The sequence below is a fragment of the Microchirus variegatus genome (assembly GCF_963457635.1).
Source record: "Microchirus variegatus genome assembly, chromosome: 14".
In the NCBI taxonomy this organism is placed as follows: domain Eukaryota; kingdom Metazoa; phylum Chordata; class Actinopteri; order Pleuronectiformes; family Soleidae; genus Microchirus; species Microchirus variegatus.
Window position 1 is genome coordinate 10248893 of NC_139815.1, and position 15317 is coordinate 10264209.

The following is a 15317-nucleotide window of genomic DNA, read 5'->3' on the forward strand; positions in this document are numbered from 1 at the left end:
TGTACAATTAATCTCTTATCACTGCTTGTCTGAGAACATGAGTGTAGACAAATGGTTAAAACAACAACAACTGACATCTAAATGTAAAATCTATTATCTTTGTTGAACAATAGGTGTGTAAACCTGCAAGTGTGTGTGAGAGAGATACATCTTTGCTCTTTTGTTGTTGCCTAAATGAATAATTCAGTTTCCTTTTATTAAATTGACTTTTTTTGTTTTCAGTAAACCTATGTTAATAGAAACTATTCAACCTTGGGAAACTGTGTCTGCTATTTTCCTATCTGTGTTTCATCGGTAAATAAAACAAAAAAGATGACTGTCTATAGTATAACTGTCAATGCACTGTGACATAGAAGCTGCCAGTCATCGCTGCTAGAGTCACCATTGGTTATGGATTCGGGAAAGAAAAATCTATTTTTTAGATTTAGACCTATCATTCATCAAAATTAGTTATAACCATTTGCTACCATCCATTTTTTTAATGGTTTTATGCTTTACCTTGAATGTCGGGCTCATGGGCCCATAGCAGTTTAACGCCTCCTCGCCGTCACTGCTGCAAAGAGAAACGGCAGAACTTCCGTCCACCTCCTCACTCTTCCTTTCTGTTCTCTTCACTGAGCCCTAGAAACACACACCAACACACAGGTCAACAAAATGTCACCAAAGGGTCATTTATATCCTCCAGTTAATTTAAATGAACTAGCGAGACTGAGTTTTGGATCCAAAGTACTTGCACAGTAGAAATGACCTAATAACAAAAACAAAAACAGTGTACGTGTTACTTAATTGGTGAAAATCTAATAACTGCTGCTGCTATAAGTGGTAAATGTGTGACAACATATCCTGTGAGAGCCAAAGCAGCATTAGCTCCCTTTATTACATTCACATTTGAAGCCAGAGTCCATCAACTGTGGGTTTTCTAATCAAGCATGTGTGCGTTTAATCACATTTTCCATACAGCAGTGACATGTTTTGAGTGAAGTCAGCACACTGCTGCATCGTATAAATATCAAGACAAACACTCCACTATTATATATAGCTGAACACAACTCAGCAGTTGACATTGAATACACCCTGTGGTGTTTTCAACCATAGTAGTAGAACCATAAAGCAATGATTTTACAATTCTGTTTTTTCTTCTTCTTCTTAATGTGCATCCTGCCTGTGGTTCCACATAATTCCACTGATAGTATAGTAGCATTGGTAGTAAGTAGAAGATTCCAAGTCAGTAAAACAAAATATGTAAAAAACAAAGCAAGTTAAACTTGACAAGTCGACAATTTGAAGTTATTTTTATACTTTCACAAAAAAACGTTGCACGAGTGATTAAAAGGATTTAAAATGTCAGGTGAGCTCATACCTCATGAAAAGAGTGTGTGTATGAAAAGCGTTAATCAGCTTCACAGTCTGAAGTTTCTTAACACATTTTATGACATTTGGCTTTATGGATAATGAGAAATCCTCTGCACAAGAAGCACCACTTAAGCCTGAGAATACTGCACTAAACACATGGACAGGGAGTGTTAAAAAAAAAAAAACATCTCTACTCTGGGGAAAATTAATGTGCACATTATATTTAATGGAGATTTAATGTTCTTTCTGACATGAATAAACTATGTTGTGTTGGGCTGGAGAGAATATAATCTAGACAAAATAAATTACAAATTAACCTCTGGTGAATATTAAGACCTAGTCCAAAATAGGCTGAAAAAAGTGATGCTCAAGGGCATATTTTGACCTTGATGTTTCATCCTTCAATGACCATGGATGCCTACAGCAATTTTCAGGACAGTTTAGATGTTAGTTTCAAGCATCGACTGTGGTGTGGACTGAGATGATGGATGAAACCAAACAAATAAAGAATACAGGTACCGGTAAGAAGAAGTGCACTAATAATAATAACTATTAGTGAACCAACCTTGTCTGGTATGTTGTGTTCTTCTTTTTCTCTCACCTCCTCCTCCTCCTCCTCACCCCCCTCCCTGTGCCTTTGCTGTCCAATGTGGTGGAGCTCTTCCCTCTGTTCTTCCTCTGCAGGGTCATCAACGCTGTGGTCGTGTGAGGTTTCTGCAGACCTCTCTGTTTTCAAAGAGGCCTGCACCGCTTCTTCCTCCCGCTCTTCCTGCTCCTCCCTGCAGGCCCATCCACTGTGGATGAAAATCAGTTGAAAAAGTTGTTAATCGAGACCAAAATATTACTGTTCAGTGTCTAGTTTGATCAAAGGGTAAACACATGCAGCGAAACACTGGACCAAGACGACACTTAATCACAGAGATAAAACACAGTGACCTCATTGTTCCTGCGGCCAGGTACGACGCCCTGTCTGCTGGATGTCCGGTGGTTTGTTGCAGTCTGACGTCCTGTGGCAGAAAAACTGACGAGCTGAACGACGTCTTTATGTCCTTTTTGCCGTCTGACGGCTAAAATAAACCAAAAGCAACGCAGGTGAATTATGTTGATGAAAACAGAAACACTTTAAGTGATTTGGGTAACGCTTTCTTTTACAGTCCCCTAATTACCATGTATTTACCTGGTAAATTCATGGTAACACAAGAGTGTTACATGGTAATTACCAATGGTAATAAGAAAGTAAATACAGTGAAACTGTTGCCAAAATACTGGCCATTTACCTGGTAACTATATAGTAAATTATAGTGTTTTATTGGGAAATTACTGCTGTTAATAAGAAGGTATGTACAGCGAAACTATGGCCTAAATGCTGGGTATTCACCTGGTATCTATATGGTAAATTTTAGTGTATTATTGGGTTATAAACTGGTAATAAGCAGGCACCTACAGTCCCCTAATTACTAGCTATTTACCCAAGGGGTAACCTAACCCTAACCCAAACTATGTGTGTAAGAACATGGTCATTACATGGAAACAAGCTTGGCTTTCTTTTACAGTACAGTTTTACTTTACTTACCGAGTACATTACCGTGCATTACCCAGTATATTGGCAACGGTTTCACTGTATTTACTTTCTTATTACCCTTGGTAATTACCTAGTAACACTTTTTGTTACCATGAATTTACCAGGTAAATACCTGGTAATCAGGGGATTGTAAAAGAAAGTGTTACTGTGATTTGTGCTGGGTTCAAAGATCAGAGTTTGGAAAGTCTTGTTTTCAAATAGTTTCAGTTTAAAATGCTAAATAGATACGCAGAACACAACTGACATTCTCTAATGTATGAGTGTGTTGCAGGTTAGGAAAGTTAACTGGATGCAAAATGTGTAAATGCTTGCATGCCATGGTTATTAGCTGCATCATTGATTGCTGTTCGTACCTTCTCCAGAGCCATTGTTGAAGCTTCACGTGATCCATTGCTTCTCTCTGGCTCCTGCGCCTCCTTTGTCGCCTCCTGCTGTTTCTCCTCCTTCGGCCCTGGTATCAACTGTGCTGCCGGGGGCGACTGTTTCCTGGCCCTGCAGATGTCCTGCACCTCCCGTTCACTACGGTTCTCCAACCTGTGGCTCCAGTCACCAAAGCCCTCGTCCTCCTCCAGAACCAAGCTGTAGCTGGGCTTCAGATCGCTGTCCGACCTGAAGTGCAAGTGGAGAGGACTGATTAAACGCCCTTTCTGGCTTGAATTGCTGTCAAAACTGAGTCAGGATAAATCCTAGTCTCGCTGAATATCTGGATCGCAGGAGATGCATAAAAAAAACTTTTAACTACTTTGTTGTGCTTCTGCGTGACACAGAACAGAGGAAATGAAGACCATATGTCGGTATGTACTTGTGGTTTTCTCATTAATAGCTTAAAAAACATTCATGTCTAATATTTAAAGCTTCTATATGTTAGGGGTTTTTTTTCTCCACCATGTGTTTCCAGCAAGAGATTAGATGTTGATTGCCAAGAGCTTCAGATTCAGGGACACAAATAATCAGAATAAAAGCCAAATACTTCATGCTAGTCCAAACACTCTGGTCCGATATGTTCCATTGCCTAGAGAATGGATGGATGCTCAAATGAACTTGTGGTTCAAATCATAACTTCCTGGTTTGGATTATCATGTGTTTGCCCTATGTAAAGTTGATGTTTTCCAGTGTTGATATAGACATTTGGTTGGAGCAAAGAAACTAGTCTAGAATGACATAGTTTTCTTATGATTGTAGGCCACTAAATTAAATGTGCTTGGATTGATGTTAACGTCCTCCTGCCTTCTCACTGTTAATCAAACGCAGGACCAGCATGATCTGAGCTGAGCCTGTTGCGTCATTACGAAGAACAGTGTGTGTATTTTGTTGCGTGTGTTAAATTTTATGACCTTTTAATATGATGCAGTGTTTCTGAGCACCCTTTAAAACCACTATATACATAACATGTATGGTTTTTATTTTAACATAAACTAATTCTAAGTATCGTTTAAAGAACACGATGTAGGTCTGCGGTTGTTGTTGTTTATCAAACCCTCAACAAATACACAAATGAAAGTCACAGACGGGAGCGAGGGAGGACGGAAATGAAGCCAATGGTGCGTAGAATGAGACGAGCAGAGGAGAACCAGTCTGTTCACAACAGAGGTGGAAGTGAAGCGCCTTCTTATAATTCTGGACAACTGGACGACTCTACACATGTCAAAATGTGATGCTGATTGCTTATTTGTTATGTTTATTTAAACCGAGGAGTTGCCATTTGTAATAAGAATGATTTTAATTGGATGGAAGGACAATTTGCACATGTAAACATAGCTCGTGTTGTGTTTATGAGACAACATTGACAAGATATGATGAGACGACTTGTTAGCATGCTAAGGTCAGTAGAACCAAGGTAGTTACAGAAGATGTAACAACCTTACATATGCCTCCTTTAACCCTTTAACACCGAGCGTATCACAGAGGACAAGTTTGCGCAAGTGCAATTTGCATTACCGTAATTATGTGACGGTTTGTGCTTACGGAAAAATTCCAACGGTTTCTGAAAGCTGAGAAGTTGCACGTCAAAGTCCATGTGTGATTATTACGGTCATTTCACTCGCGCAGTTGCAGGAAGTCGGAGAATCAGCATCTTTGTCAACAGAGAGTTGGAAAAAACTTTTTTGGACATTCAGACAAAAACTCAAACAAATATTATCTTAATTATAAAATACACACAATCTGGTGTTCATGTACAACTACAGTTTGTTTTTTTCTAAATAAAACTTTTTTCTTTTTCTTCATTTTAAATTGTTAATACACTATTTTAACATCCAGTAAAATTGTAAATAAATGCCAGATATTGAAAGTTATTCTGGAAAAAATTGGCAAAAGCACTTAATACTCACAGGACACATTTTGAGGCTTAGGTCAAAGGGTTAAAAGCAAATTTAAAATAAGAGGGTCTGAATTGTGTTTGATGTCTTAAATGTCAGTCAGTAGTAAAGGGGAAATATGATATTAGTTGAATTAAATCCAAGTAACCAAAAGTGGTCACTGTCACCCAGTGGTCTCAAACAGGACAGAGTGTTTACAGAGGATGTAACCATGGAAACATCAAACAGAGTCGCACACTGCTGCCTCCTGTTCTGTTTCAGGTAAACTCAGATCTGCAGAGTGAGTCTCATCTGAACAACAAGGCCGATGTTTCCTCCATAGGCATTCTGAAAGTCTATCTTTGTTTGCTATTCATACATGAACTCATCTTTACACATACTAAATACTAGATGCTCATTTATACTTATATAATATATAAATTATAAGGAATCGCAAATAACTTTTGAAACACGGGGTAGGAGAGAAGAAGATGGATTTCTTGAATCAGCATGAATCTTTAAGCCTGCCACAAAAAAACACTTCTGGTACATAGAACACACCCTGGACTCCATAATGGTCTCAAATATCAACTGTTGACTGTGGCTGAAGAGAGGAAGGTTATCAAATAATTTTGTAATGACGTGCTCTGAGTTTCTACCACTGTCTTTTAATTAGTTATTTATATAAATATTCAGTCAGTGAAACCAGTGATTGACTGAACAACTGAGCAGGGCAGTAATTGATGAGTGATGCATGTTTCCCGACAGTGAATGAGTCAGCTCAGCAGTCTGCTGTCTCAGGTTGATGGCAGTGTTTCCCTGTGAGACATTCAAACAACCAGAAACTGATGCAGCAGCAGCTTTCTCAGCTCATTCACCTGCAGCATCACTGGACAATAGTAAGTGTTTTTCCATGTACCAGCAGTGCTGCAGCATAAGCCATCTTAATGCAAACTAATGCAACACAAAGGCACCACATGCATCAGCCCAACATTAAAACAAACCAAGTTTTACTGCAAGAGTGAGGTGAGTTAGATTTAACAGACTTGTGAAAGTGCTTATTAACTTAATCCATACCAAAAATGGATTCAAAACAGTAGTGCATAATGTCTGTTACATTCAAACCATTGTCAAATTATTTCACACACTGCTGATTAAGCCTCTCGGATCCACGTTTAAGTTTTTCTCATGGTAGCAGTGTTTAGATCTCATGACGTAATGTGATATTACCACACCGAGAAGTTAGCATAAAACACATAAGATGCTCCCTCATGGTTAGCGAATACTACCAGTGAGGTCTGATAGTATTGCCTGACAGGGCCCATGTTTCCAGATGAAAAATGTGGTATTGTTAAGAATAAAAACATGAACAACAGCAAGCAAAATCACTAAGTTATGCACTGCAGTTTTAAAGTAGAAGACTATTGCTATTCCATAAAATTTAAAGGGAACACATTTATGCCTCTGAACTGGTGATATCTCATGGATGAAAGCATTATCTTTTCTCATTGTCCGTCCATCCATTTGTACAAGTCTTATGAATCTTAAGAACATTTCACTTCATTCGCTTCAATTCACTTTCATTTATACAGATGGGAAACCTGTTGGCTTGCAGTCAGGAGTGCAGGATAAAGAAAATTGTCAAATTTGTACTGAACTGATTAGATTTTGGTGATCACAGTTAAACTTAAAAAGAAAATGTGAATGTAACATTTCAGGAACACCTCGAGGGAATCCCTCCAAAGGAGAAAAAAAAGTTGGACTCACTGGTCAAATCTCAAGGTCGAGCTGACCTCCTGCACAAAATTTAAATGACTTGTTGAGGGCACACCCATGATGTGTTATCATAATAATTAAATCGCATAATTTAAGTTATATTCATGTGTTTTACCACTGAATCTGTACTTTAACATTATTGTCCATTTGGGCTGGACTGTCTGTGCCTGACAGTTATTAGAAAGTGATGCCATGTGTCAGCCTATGAACTGTTTTGACCTATGCAGTTGCAGACCTATGAGTTTGCTGTCCAGATTTAAAAACTCTTCGTCACCTGTATCACTGTGACACGAGGCTGCAGGGAATCTACGGACACATCACAACCAGCTTGTAGATAATCACACTCACTCCACACTGTGTGTGAGGTTGTCGTGATGAGTTGTCGCCGCCGGGCCGGGAGGGCTCCCCTCCTCTCGCTCCTTCTCCCTGGCTCTCCTCCTTCGTTCTCGCTCCACCTCTTCAGCATCCTCCTGGCTCCGCTGGGCCGTCAAACTGCAGTCAGCAAAAACAACAACACACTGTCAGGTACTCATTACCCATGTCCTTGCAGCCTAAACGTGTCAATACATATCTTAGGTCTTCACACTAAAGTGTCACATTATTCCTGCTCTTGCTTCCCTTCACTGCCTGTATTTGTTCTCCTATTTATATCTAACTATTGAGCTGGTACATGTGCCTGTCTGACAACTAAGATCAACTGATGGAGGTTTAGGGTTAGGGTTATGTTCTAACCCCAGGGTCTGTTCCAGTTTTTACCCTTTAGTACAGGGTTCTGCAACCTTTAGAATGAAAAGAGCCATTTTTGTCCCTATTATATATTATATATTTCATCCTTAAAATGAAGATAAAATAACATGTAAAGTTGTTGTTTTTACACATGTACTATATTCAAAGAACTACAGTTTGTCGCACGTTGATACCAAACCTCTAAAGTGTAGAAAAATGACTTTGAGATATAATTTTATGTACAATTTTATGTAGTTTATGTATGAGAAAATATGCCTGGCCTAAGTATATGGATCTAAGCATGGACAGGCCTCCAAATGTGAATTTCTTCATGTATGCATTACTTTAATAGCTTTCAGGGGAGGTTTTCCAATTGGATGTGATGGACAAAATATCTAAAACATTATTATTTACGCCTTTAACTTGACAAAAAAGTGTGAAAAACATGAAAAGTTTTTTTTCTTCAAAGCGAGAAGGAGCCACTACCGAGGGGCTGAAGAGCCACATGAGGCTCTAGAGCCGCAGGTTGCAGACCCCTGCTTTAGTATCTTTAAGGTTAGAAAACTACATGCAGTGTCTATTGTTAAATACATTATGAAAACCATCTTCTTCACACGTCTAACTTGTGCTTCTCTGTTGGAATGTTCTACTGTGAACAGAAAAAAAGCTTGATAATCAAGAAGATGTCTTGTTTTTTCTTTTTCCCCAGATGCTTCACATACACAATGAAGTATGTTGGCTCCTGACCATCCGACACCCATCCTACAAACACATGCTCAAAAATGCTTCCACTCCTCTGGTTTTAAGTTTTTCACCAGATGAAACCTGGCTATCGAGAGCTGTTGATGATGCGATAAGGTCTGGATCATTTCAGTTTCTCTAGATGTTAAACAAGGTCACGCACAAGGTTTATCCAAGAAGAAAAGTGGGTAAATTAGTGGCAGAGTAAATTACTGCAAATCTGGTCAGGAAACTGGATTCGTGAGAACAATTCTGATTGGCTGTGCACCTCTGTGGAACTGTTGTCGAACAAACAACTTTTCCAAAGAGTTATGTCATTTAAAAGGATTTTTAACTAGTCTTAGCGGTATTGTTTGAGTCAATTAGTACGTTCTGGGAACTCAGGGACATTATAGCAAAACAAAAGACTGTTTTTTGCTCAAACTTCAGGTTTGACAAACCTACAGAGAAGAGAAAGCACATCTATAGGCACACATATATCAGCTTTGAGCATGTTCTCTCCATGTGTGCGTGGGTTTTCTCCAGGTTCTCCAGTTTCCTCCCACAGTGCAAAGACAGGCAGGTTTATCCTCCACATGGGGGTCGTGTGGAGGATAAACTTGCATGTCTTTGGACTGTGGGAGGAATCTGGATAAAGTGGTAGAACATGGATGGATGGATAACAACCAAATTGTTAACATATTAAAGTTGTAGTACACTCTTAGAAATAAAAGTACCATATAAGGTTCTTCTGCTTGTCCTCTTAGGAGAACCCTTTTTGGACAGATCACTACTTCAGCTTCCTAAAAATCTTTTAAAAGAAGGAAAGATTCTAAAAGAGAGAGTTATCAGCAGAGGCTCAGTGATGAACATGATTTTCCATGAGTCATTTGTCACACAAACAACAAATGAATCTGTCTGTGCTCTTCAGATGGAAGGAGCTCAGGAGAACAGAGCTGTGATGCCAGAACTTATTGCCAGAACTCAACAATTACCTATTTTCATGTCTGCTGAGATATTTGTAAATAATCCCCAATATGCTCAGAATGAAGGTTTCTTTTTACAAAATGTCATATTTACTGTCCAAGTGGATGTTTTGAGTATGACATTTGTGTTTCTCTAACGAAAATTCAATAAGAAAAATGTCATTTATTTTTAATTTGACAAAGCAAACAACTAAAATCGATAGAAAGAAGATATTATCTGCGTTTGGTAATAAAAGCAAATCCTTTGCTTAGAGTTCTCACCCTGTTCTGCTCAGTTACCCAGCCCGAAAAATGTGCAGCTTTTTCATTTCGAGATGATCACATCATCGCAGCAGCACCATGTGAAAGAGACAGTCCACAGCTTTAAGCTTGTTGGTTTTCATTAAAAGAATACATAAAATACACTGAACATATTTCCAAACCCCCTTTGTTTAAAGTGGCCATGGATGCTGTGAGTCAAACATGCTGAGTCATTATTATGTGGGAAACTGACCTACATAAGATCATCGTCACAAGAGACACAGCGGGATCCGAGTTGGCCAGGATCAGTCTTTGTAATTTGCTGTGAATCGATTTGATGTGTGACCTCTTTGAGTCAGACTCAACATGTTTGAATGTCTGGGCCTCATCATTGCTATCTGAAATGCAACAAGGAAAAAAACCGCCTGAATACTTTCTGAATTCATGTGTCTTGGTATGATCTGATGTCAATCTACCGTCCAAAACCAGAAACACTTTAATACATCCCATGATTTAGTGCTGTTGTTGTCCTCCTGTAGTCCTGACAAGTTCCAGTATTCCTTTAGTTATTTATTCATATAACATCATTTGTTGACATTTGAGATGTGGATTTGAATTAACATTTCGCGGTGTTAAAAATACACTTTTTAATCTCAAACTGTGTCTCGGGCTGTAATGAAATCACAATGAAATGAGTCATTGTTCCTCCTGGAAATTCATAAACTACTGGTTTATTTTCTCAGTTAAGCTGTGGGTAGGAATATATTTCTGCGTGAGTTACAATGGTTGTCAGTCCTCCAGTGACTGGAGTGTTTCCACATTCATGTTTCACACAGGAGACAAAGGGAGGGATCACAGTTCATGGCAGACGACACAAATGATATTCTCTATCATGTTTTGTGATATGTGCATTATACTTTGCTAACTTGGCGAACCTGTTTCCAAAGGTAAGTTAGCGAGCGAGGCTACGATTAGTATTAGCGTGGGTAATTAAGATAATACAAACACTGTGCAACCTCATTAGGCACAACGCGAATGTTTTCATTTTCGATTAGCATTAGCGTAGCTAGCTGTTGTAACTGTCAGCCACTAGTATACTTGAATGTTCAAAGATCAGAATTTTTTTTCTAGCATAATTTTATCGAAATTTGGCTAGTTTTCGGGATATCTTATTTTATTATTACTCAATAAATATTGTCAACAGACATACAGTCTATAAAAACTATTTTTGTAGTTATAAAAGATGACAGTGAATGAAACTTAATACAAAAGAGCTCTTCCATGAAATAGAGAGAAGATACAAGTTTGGAAGGTTTGGTATGCAAGTTAGTTAGAATTGTGAGTGAATTGAGTAAGTAAGTAAGTAAAGTTTATTTATATAGCGCTTCTCACAAAAGGAATTTACAAAGTGCTTCGCAGTAAAAACAGTAAAAAGTAAGGTACATAATGCAAAACAAATACAACACACAGCTACAAGCACAGACATAAAAAGACATGAAAACAGATTGTAGTAAAACCCACACCTAACTTAAAGCCTGTGTGAACATCAGGGTCTTAAGCTTTGATTTTAAGATCTGAGAGAACGTGCAGGTTTATACACTTGTAGCAGATCAGAACTGTAACCAGAGGCTTGACCATTTAGTGCTCTAAAAGTCAGAACGAACTAAGCAGAATTCTGTACAACCTGGAGGCAGTTTCTGGCTTAGACACGTAAAAAGGCTGCTGCAGTAGTGTAAGTGGGAAGAAATAAAAGTGTGAATTATCATCTCTAATTATGGTTTACATGAAGGTTCTCAGCTTGGAAAAGTTCCTCAGCTGAAAAAAGGCAGTTTCCAATCAGTTTTTTGTTTGATGGACGAGGGACATTGATGAATCAAAACAACACCCAAATTCCAAAGCCTGGACTGGATGAGCCAAGGCAACCCATGTGTTGACTTATAAGAGGGATCAAATCAACTAAGGTCTTTGTTTTGTAACCCTGAGCTGGAGAAAGTAACTCAGAGTGCTTGAAGGAGCTGTACAGCTGAATATCATCAGCATATACAGTAGGTGATAAGAAACATTCTGAAACTGACTTATTATCTGTCCCAGAGGAACTATATACAATAAAACAGAATAGGCCCTAAAACTGAGCCCTGTGGGACTCCACATGTCAGATGTTCTGTTTCAGAGAAGATTAAAAGTTGTTTCAGGATTCAAATCAATTTAAGACAAAACCAGTTAACCCTAGCTCTTTAACTCTGTGGATCAGATCTGATCGACAATATCAAAAGCAGCAGAAATGTCCAATAAAACAAGAACTACGTTTCCACCAGTCGGCTGCCATCATGATGTCACTGGAAACTCTGATCAAAGCAGTTTCAGTAGAATGTTTTTTACCAAAACCTGACTGAATCCGTTACATATCAACATCCATTTTCTACCACTTTATCCTCCACAGGAGGGTCACGGGGAGTCCAATCTTAGCTGACATAGGGCAATAGGTGGGGTACACCATGGACAGGTGACCAGTCCATCACAGGGACACTAAGAGACAAACAACAATTACTCTCACACATATTGTCAATGTAGAGTGTCAAATCTACCTAATCCCCATGCAGAACATGTAAACTACATGCAGAAAGGCCCTTATTCCAACTGGGGCTCAAACCCGGGTCTTCTTGCTGAAAAAGCAAGCGTGCTAACCACTACACCAACTGTTTGGCCCATCCTTGAATGTAAAAAGGACAGTGTGTCAGGAAAAGATGGCATCACTGGTTTAATGCAGAAAAAGTTCACGCTGACTTTTCTGCACTGGTCTTTCTAAATTTGAATGTAAATTTGAACCGCATTGTTGCTCAGATTCATATTATTGCTCCACAGCCGTAAGTGAAATGCTGTGGAGCAATAATGTGAATTTGAGCAAATTATAGAGGCAATGTCTCTGATGCACATCACTTTTTCCGTCATTTGCACAATGAGGCAATGGAGGTCTGGGGAATGATATTTTCTTTGTGAGTGTGTGTGTGTGTGTGTGCATGTGTGTGTCCATAGTGGGCCATGAGGGTGTCTAGGACTTGGCCAGATGATGTCATGGCCATTAAGGAGGCTGCAGCTATAAAAGAGGCCATTGAAAGCAGAGCTCAGTCTCATTTTTCTCTGACGTCACAAAGAAAAGTTCCTATGAAGAAAGGCAGGAAATGTCAACCTCAATGACAATAAGCAGCTGTAGTTAAGTAGGAAAGTTGAAAATGTGAAAAACAAAAGTAGAAGTTCAGACTCGTCAGCCTTAGAGCTGATAAACAGAGCAAAACAGGCCGATAACTGGTAAGAGAACAACTGTTTAATATCAGGTGGTTGAACTTATACTGTATTTCCAATACAAAGGAAAGGGTGGAATATACCACAGTACCACATGTGGGAAGTTTGAAAGTGGTCTTTAGCTGTTTTCTCAATGTAAGAATTTATTTTATTTGATATTATTTAACTTATATTACAAGGTAGAACCCACTGAGATCAAAATTTCATTTCCAAGGGTGACCTGGCCAAGAGGTCAGCATCACTCGTCATAGTAAATATAAATATTAGAGATTTAGGAGAGCGGTTACAAACAATTAGACAATAAGAATCTTTGTATTATTTGGAAACTGACAGATTAGTGTGGCACCACAGTTATTTCTGATTTCTGATTTACTTACATATCTTTGCATCCTATTGGATTTTTAGAACTAAAGCTTGTAGAAATAAAAAAAAATACATATGATTTCATATTCATATTCTAAAAGTCCAGATGTTGATGTCACACTGTATCATACAATAATGCATTATTACGCGTTGCAGCCGCTGTCTGCAGCATATTTCTATTAATCAATTATTTGTAGTCACATGGCTGACAGATTAAATACATCATTATGAATTAATCATCGTGATAATGGAAAACAGTCTGCATTACCTCACTGGGTTGTACAATCTTAGAAAAAAAAGTGCTAAGTAGAACCATATAAGGTTCTTCGGCTTGTCCTCATAGGAGAACCCTTTTTAGCTCCAGGTAGAACCTTTTTATAATGGTTCCACCAAGAACCCTTTTAAAACCTTTTCTTTAAGAAAGGGTTTTTCAGAAGCAAATGGTTCCAGGTAGAACCCCAGCCCTTATAGAAGGACCCTTTTTTCTAAGAGTGTATACAGTGCACATGCAGGGTATGTTATGGCCCCCCACTGTTTGGCATTCCTTTTTTTTTCTCCTCAAATATTCAGTTGACAAAAGTATGTAGAGCTGAAGCAACATGTTTGCAAAACAACAACATTTTCTTAAATTAGATCTGGTTATCTGGTTCAAATCTGACCTGACCTGCTTGATTCTTGTATTATGAACAGTGTCACACAGGGACCCTCATAAAGTAGCAGCCACTGAATGCCATAAAGCAAGAAACATGTTTCACGTTTCCAATTTGATTCCAACTTCACTTTCTAAAGTGAACAAGTGAAAAAATATATATTTTTATCCTACAAATATTCAAATGAGGGATGTATAATAAAACCTGTGATGCAGTGAATGTGTCTCACCTGATGCACTGAATGTGTCTCACCTGATGAGGTTCTGCAGGAGCTGTCTGCTGGAACTCCTCCTTCTGATGGACTCTGACATGGTGGACTGTGCTGCTCCTCCACTCAGGTCCAGGCCTCTGGTCCTGGTTCTTGTATATGTGGTTCTGATCCTACTCCTGGATGTGGGTCTGGTTCTGGACTTCTAGCTTTTCTACAATTGCTGTCTTCTTCTTGTCTCTGCAGCTCAGCCTCCCTCCCTCTTAGTCCCAGCTTTCTCCTCCCTCCATGTGGTTTTCATTGAAGTATTTTGACACCCCCCCCACTCACACCTCCTCCTTCCTCCCTCTCAACTGGGGTCATGTGACTCTCCCAAGGGGGAAAGTGAAGTGATATCATAACAGTGGATCCGCAACAATATTATATGCATGTACATGTGTGAATACAAGAAGTCGCAAGTATGTGGTTAGATCTTTTTTTTCTCTGTCGAGTTCAATAAAACACATGCACATGTGTCCAATTCATTAAGTCACCGTAATGTATATAATACATACATTGGTGTGTGCATGCATGTGTGTGCATAAGAGAGAAAATCTTAACCCCTAAGTTGGAACAGTCGGCTACACGTGTGACACAAAAACAAAATCCATCGCTGTGAAAAAATGACAGGCATAAAAATGGATTTAAAAAATGATTCTAATAGTGATTTCAATGATAAACAGGAAAAACATCCAATAAACATTTGATGCGACCACCCTCATCTGCACAAGGTAAACTGTTCCAAACACCGTGGGGGAACCTGCCACTGTAATTCTACTCTATCTACAGATTCGATCACATAACAGGAGGTAACAGGAGATGCGTTCTGGTCGCCTTTTAATTCCACGTGTGAACAGTTGTATTTAAATATATTATTGTATTGAGCTCTCAGGATGGATGTAAATACCAGAACTGAACTGGGGATTAAAGTGTCTTCACATGAGCCGAAACTCACTTCCTGATGCTACAATGGTCTTTAAGGGGGTCACAGCATTTTGACTCTGACAAAAAGTTCATCATAGTTCTGGTTTTGTTTCACAATGCAAAAATGAGGGACAGTCTGGATAACTCTAACTT

General features: G+C 38.8%; 1 protein-coding gene across 2 annotated transcripts in view; it reads right to left on the minus strand.

Moving 5' to 3' along the window:
• The window catches only part of LOC310936757 (troponin T, fast skeletal muscle isoforms-like), a 43091-nt gene extending 28675 nt beyond the window's left edge, over window positions 1-14416 (minus strand). For both annotated transcript variants that reach the window (XR_014593011.1, XR_014593012.1), the window contains exons 1-6: window positions 14246-14416; window positions 7357-7500; window positions 3289-3544; window positions 2290-2420; window positions 1919-2147; window positions 499-621 (exon numbers count right to left, since the gene is read on the minus strand). The gene's annotated coding sequence lies outside the window, so the exon portion shown is untranslated. The remainder of the gene's footprint in view (window positions 1-498; window positions 622-1918; window positions 2148-2289; window positions 2421-3288; window positions 3545-7356; window positions 7501-14245) is intronic.
• Between the last annotated feature and the right edge of the window lie 901 nt (window positions 14417-15317).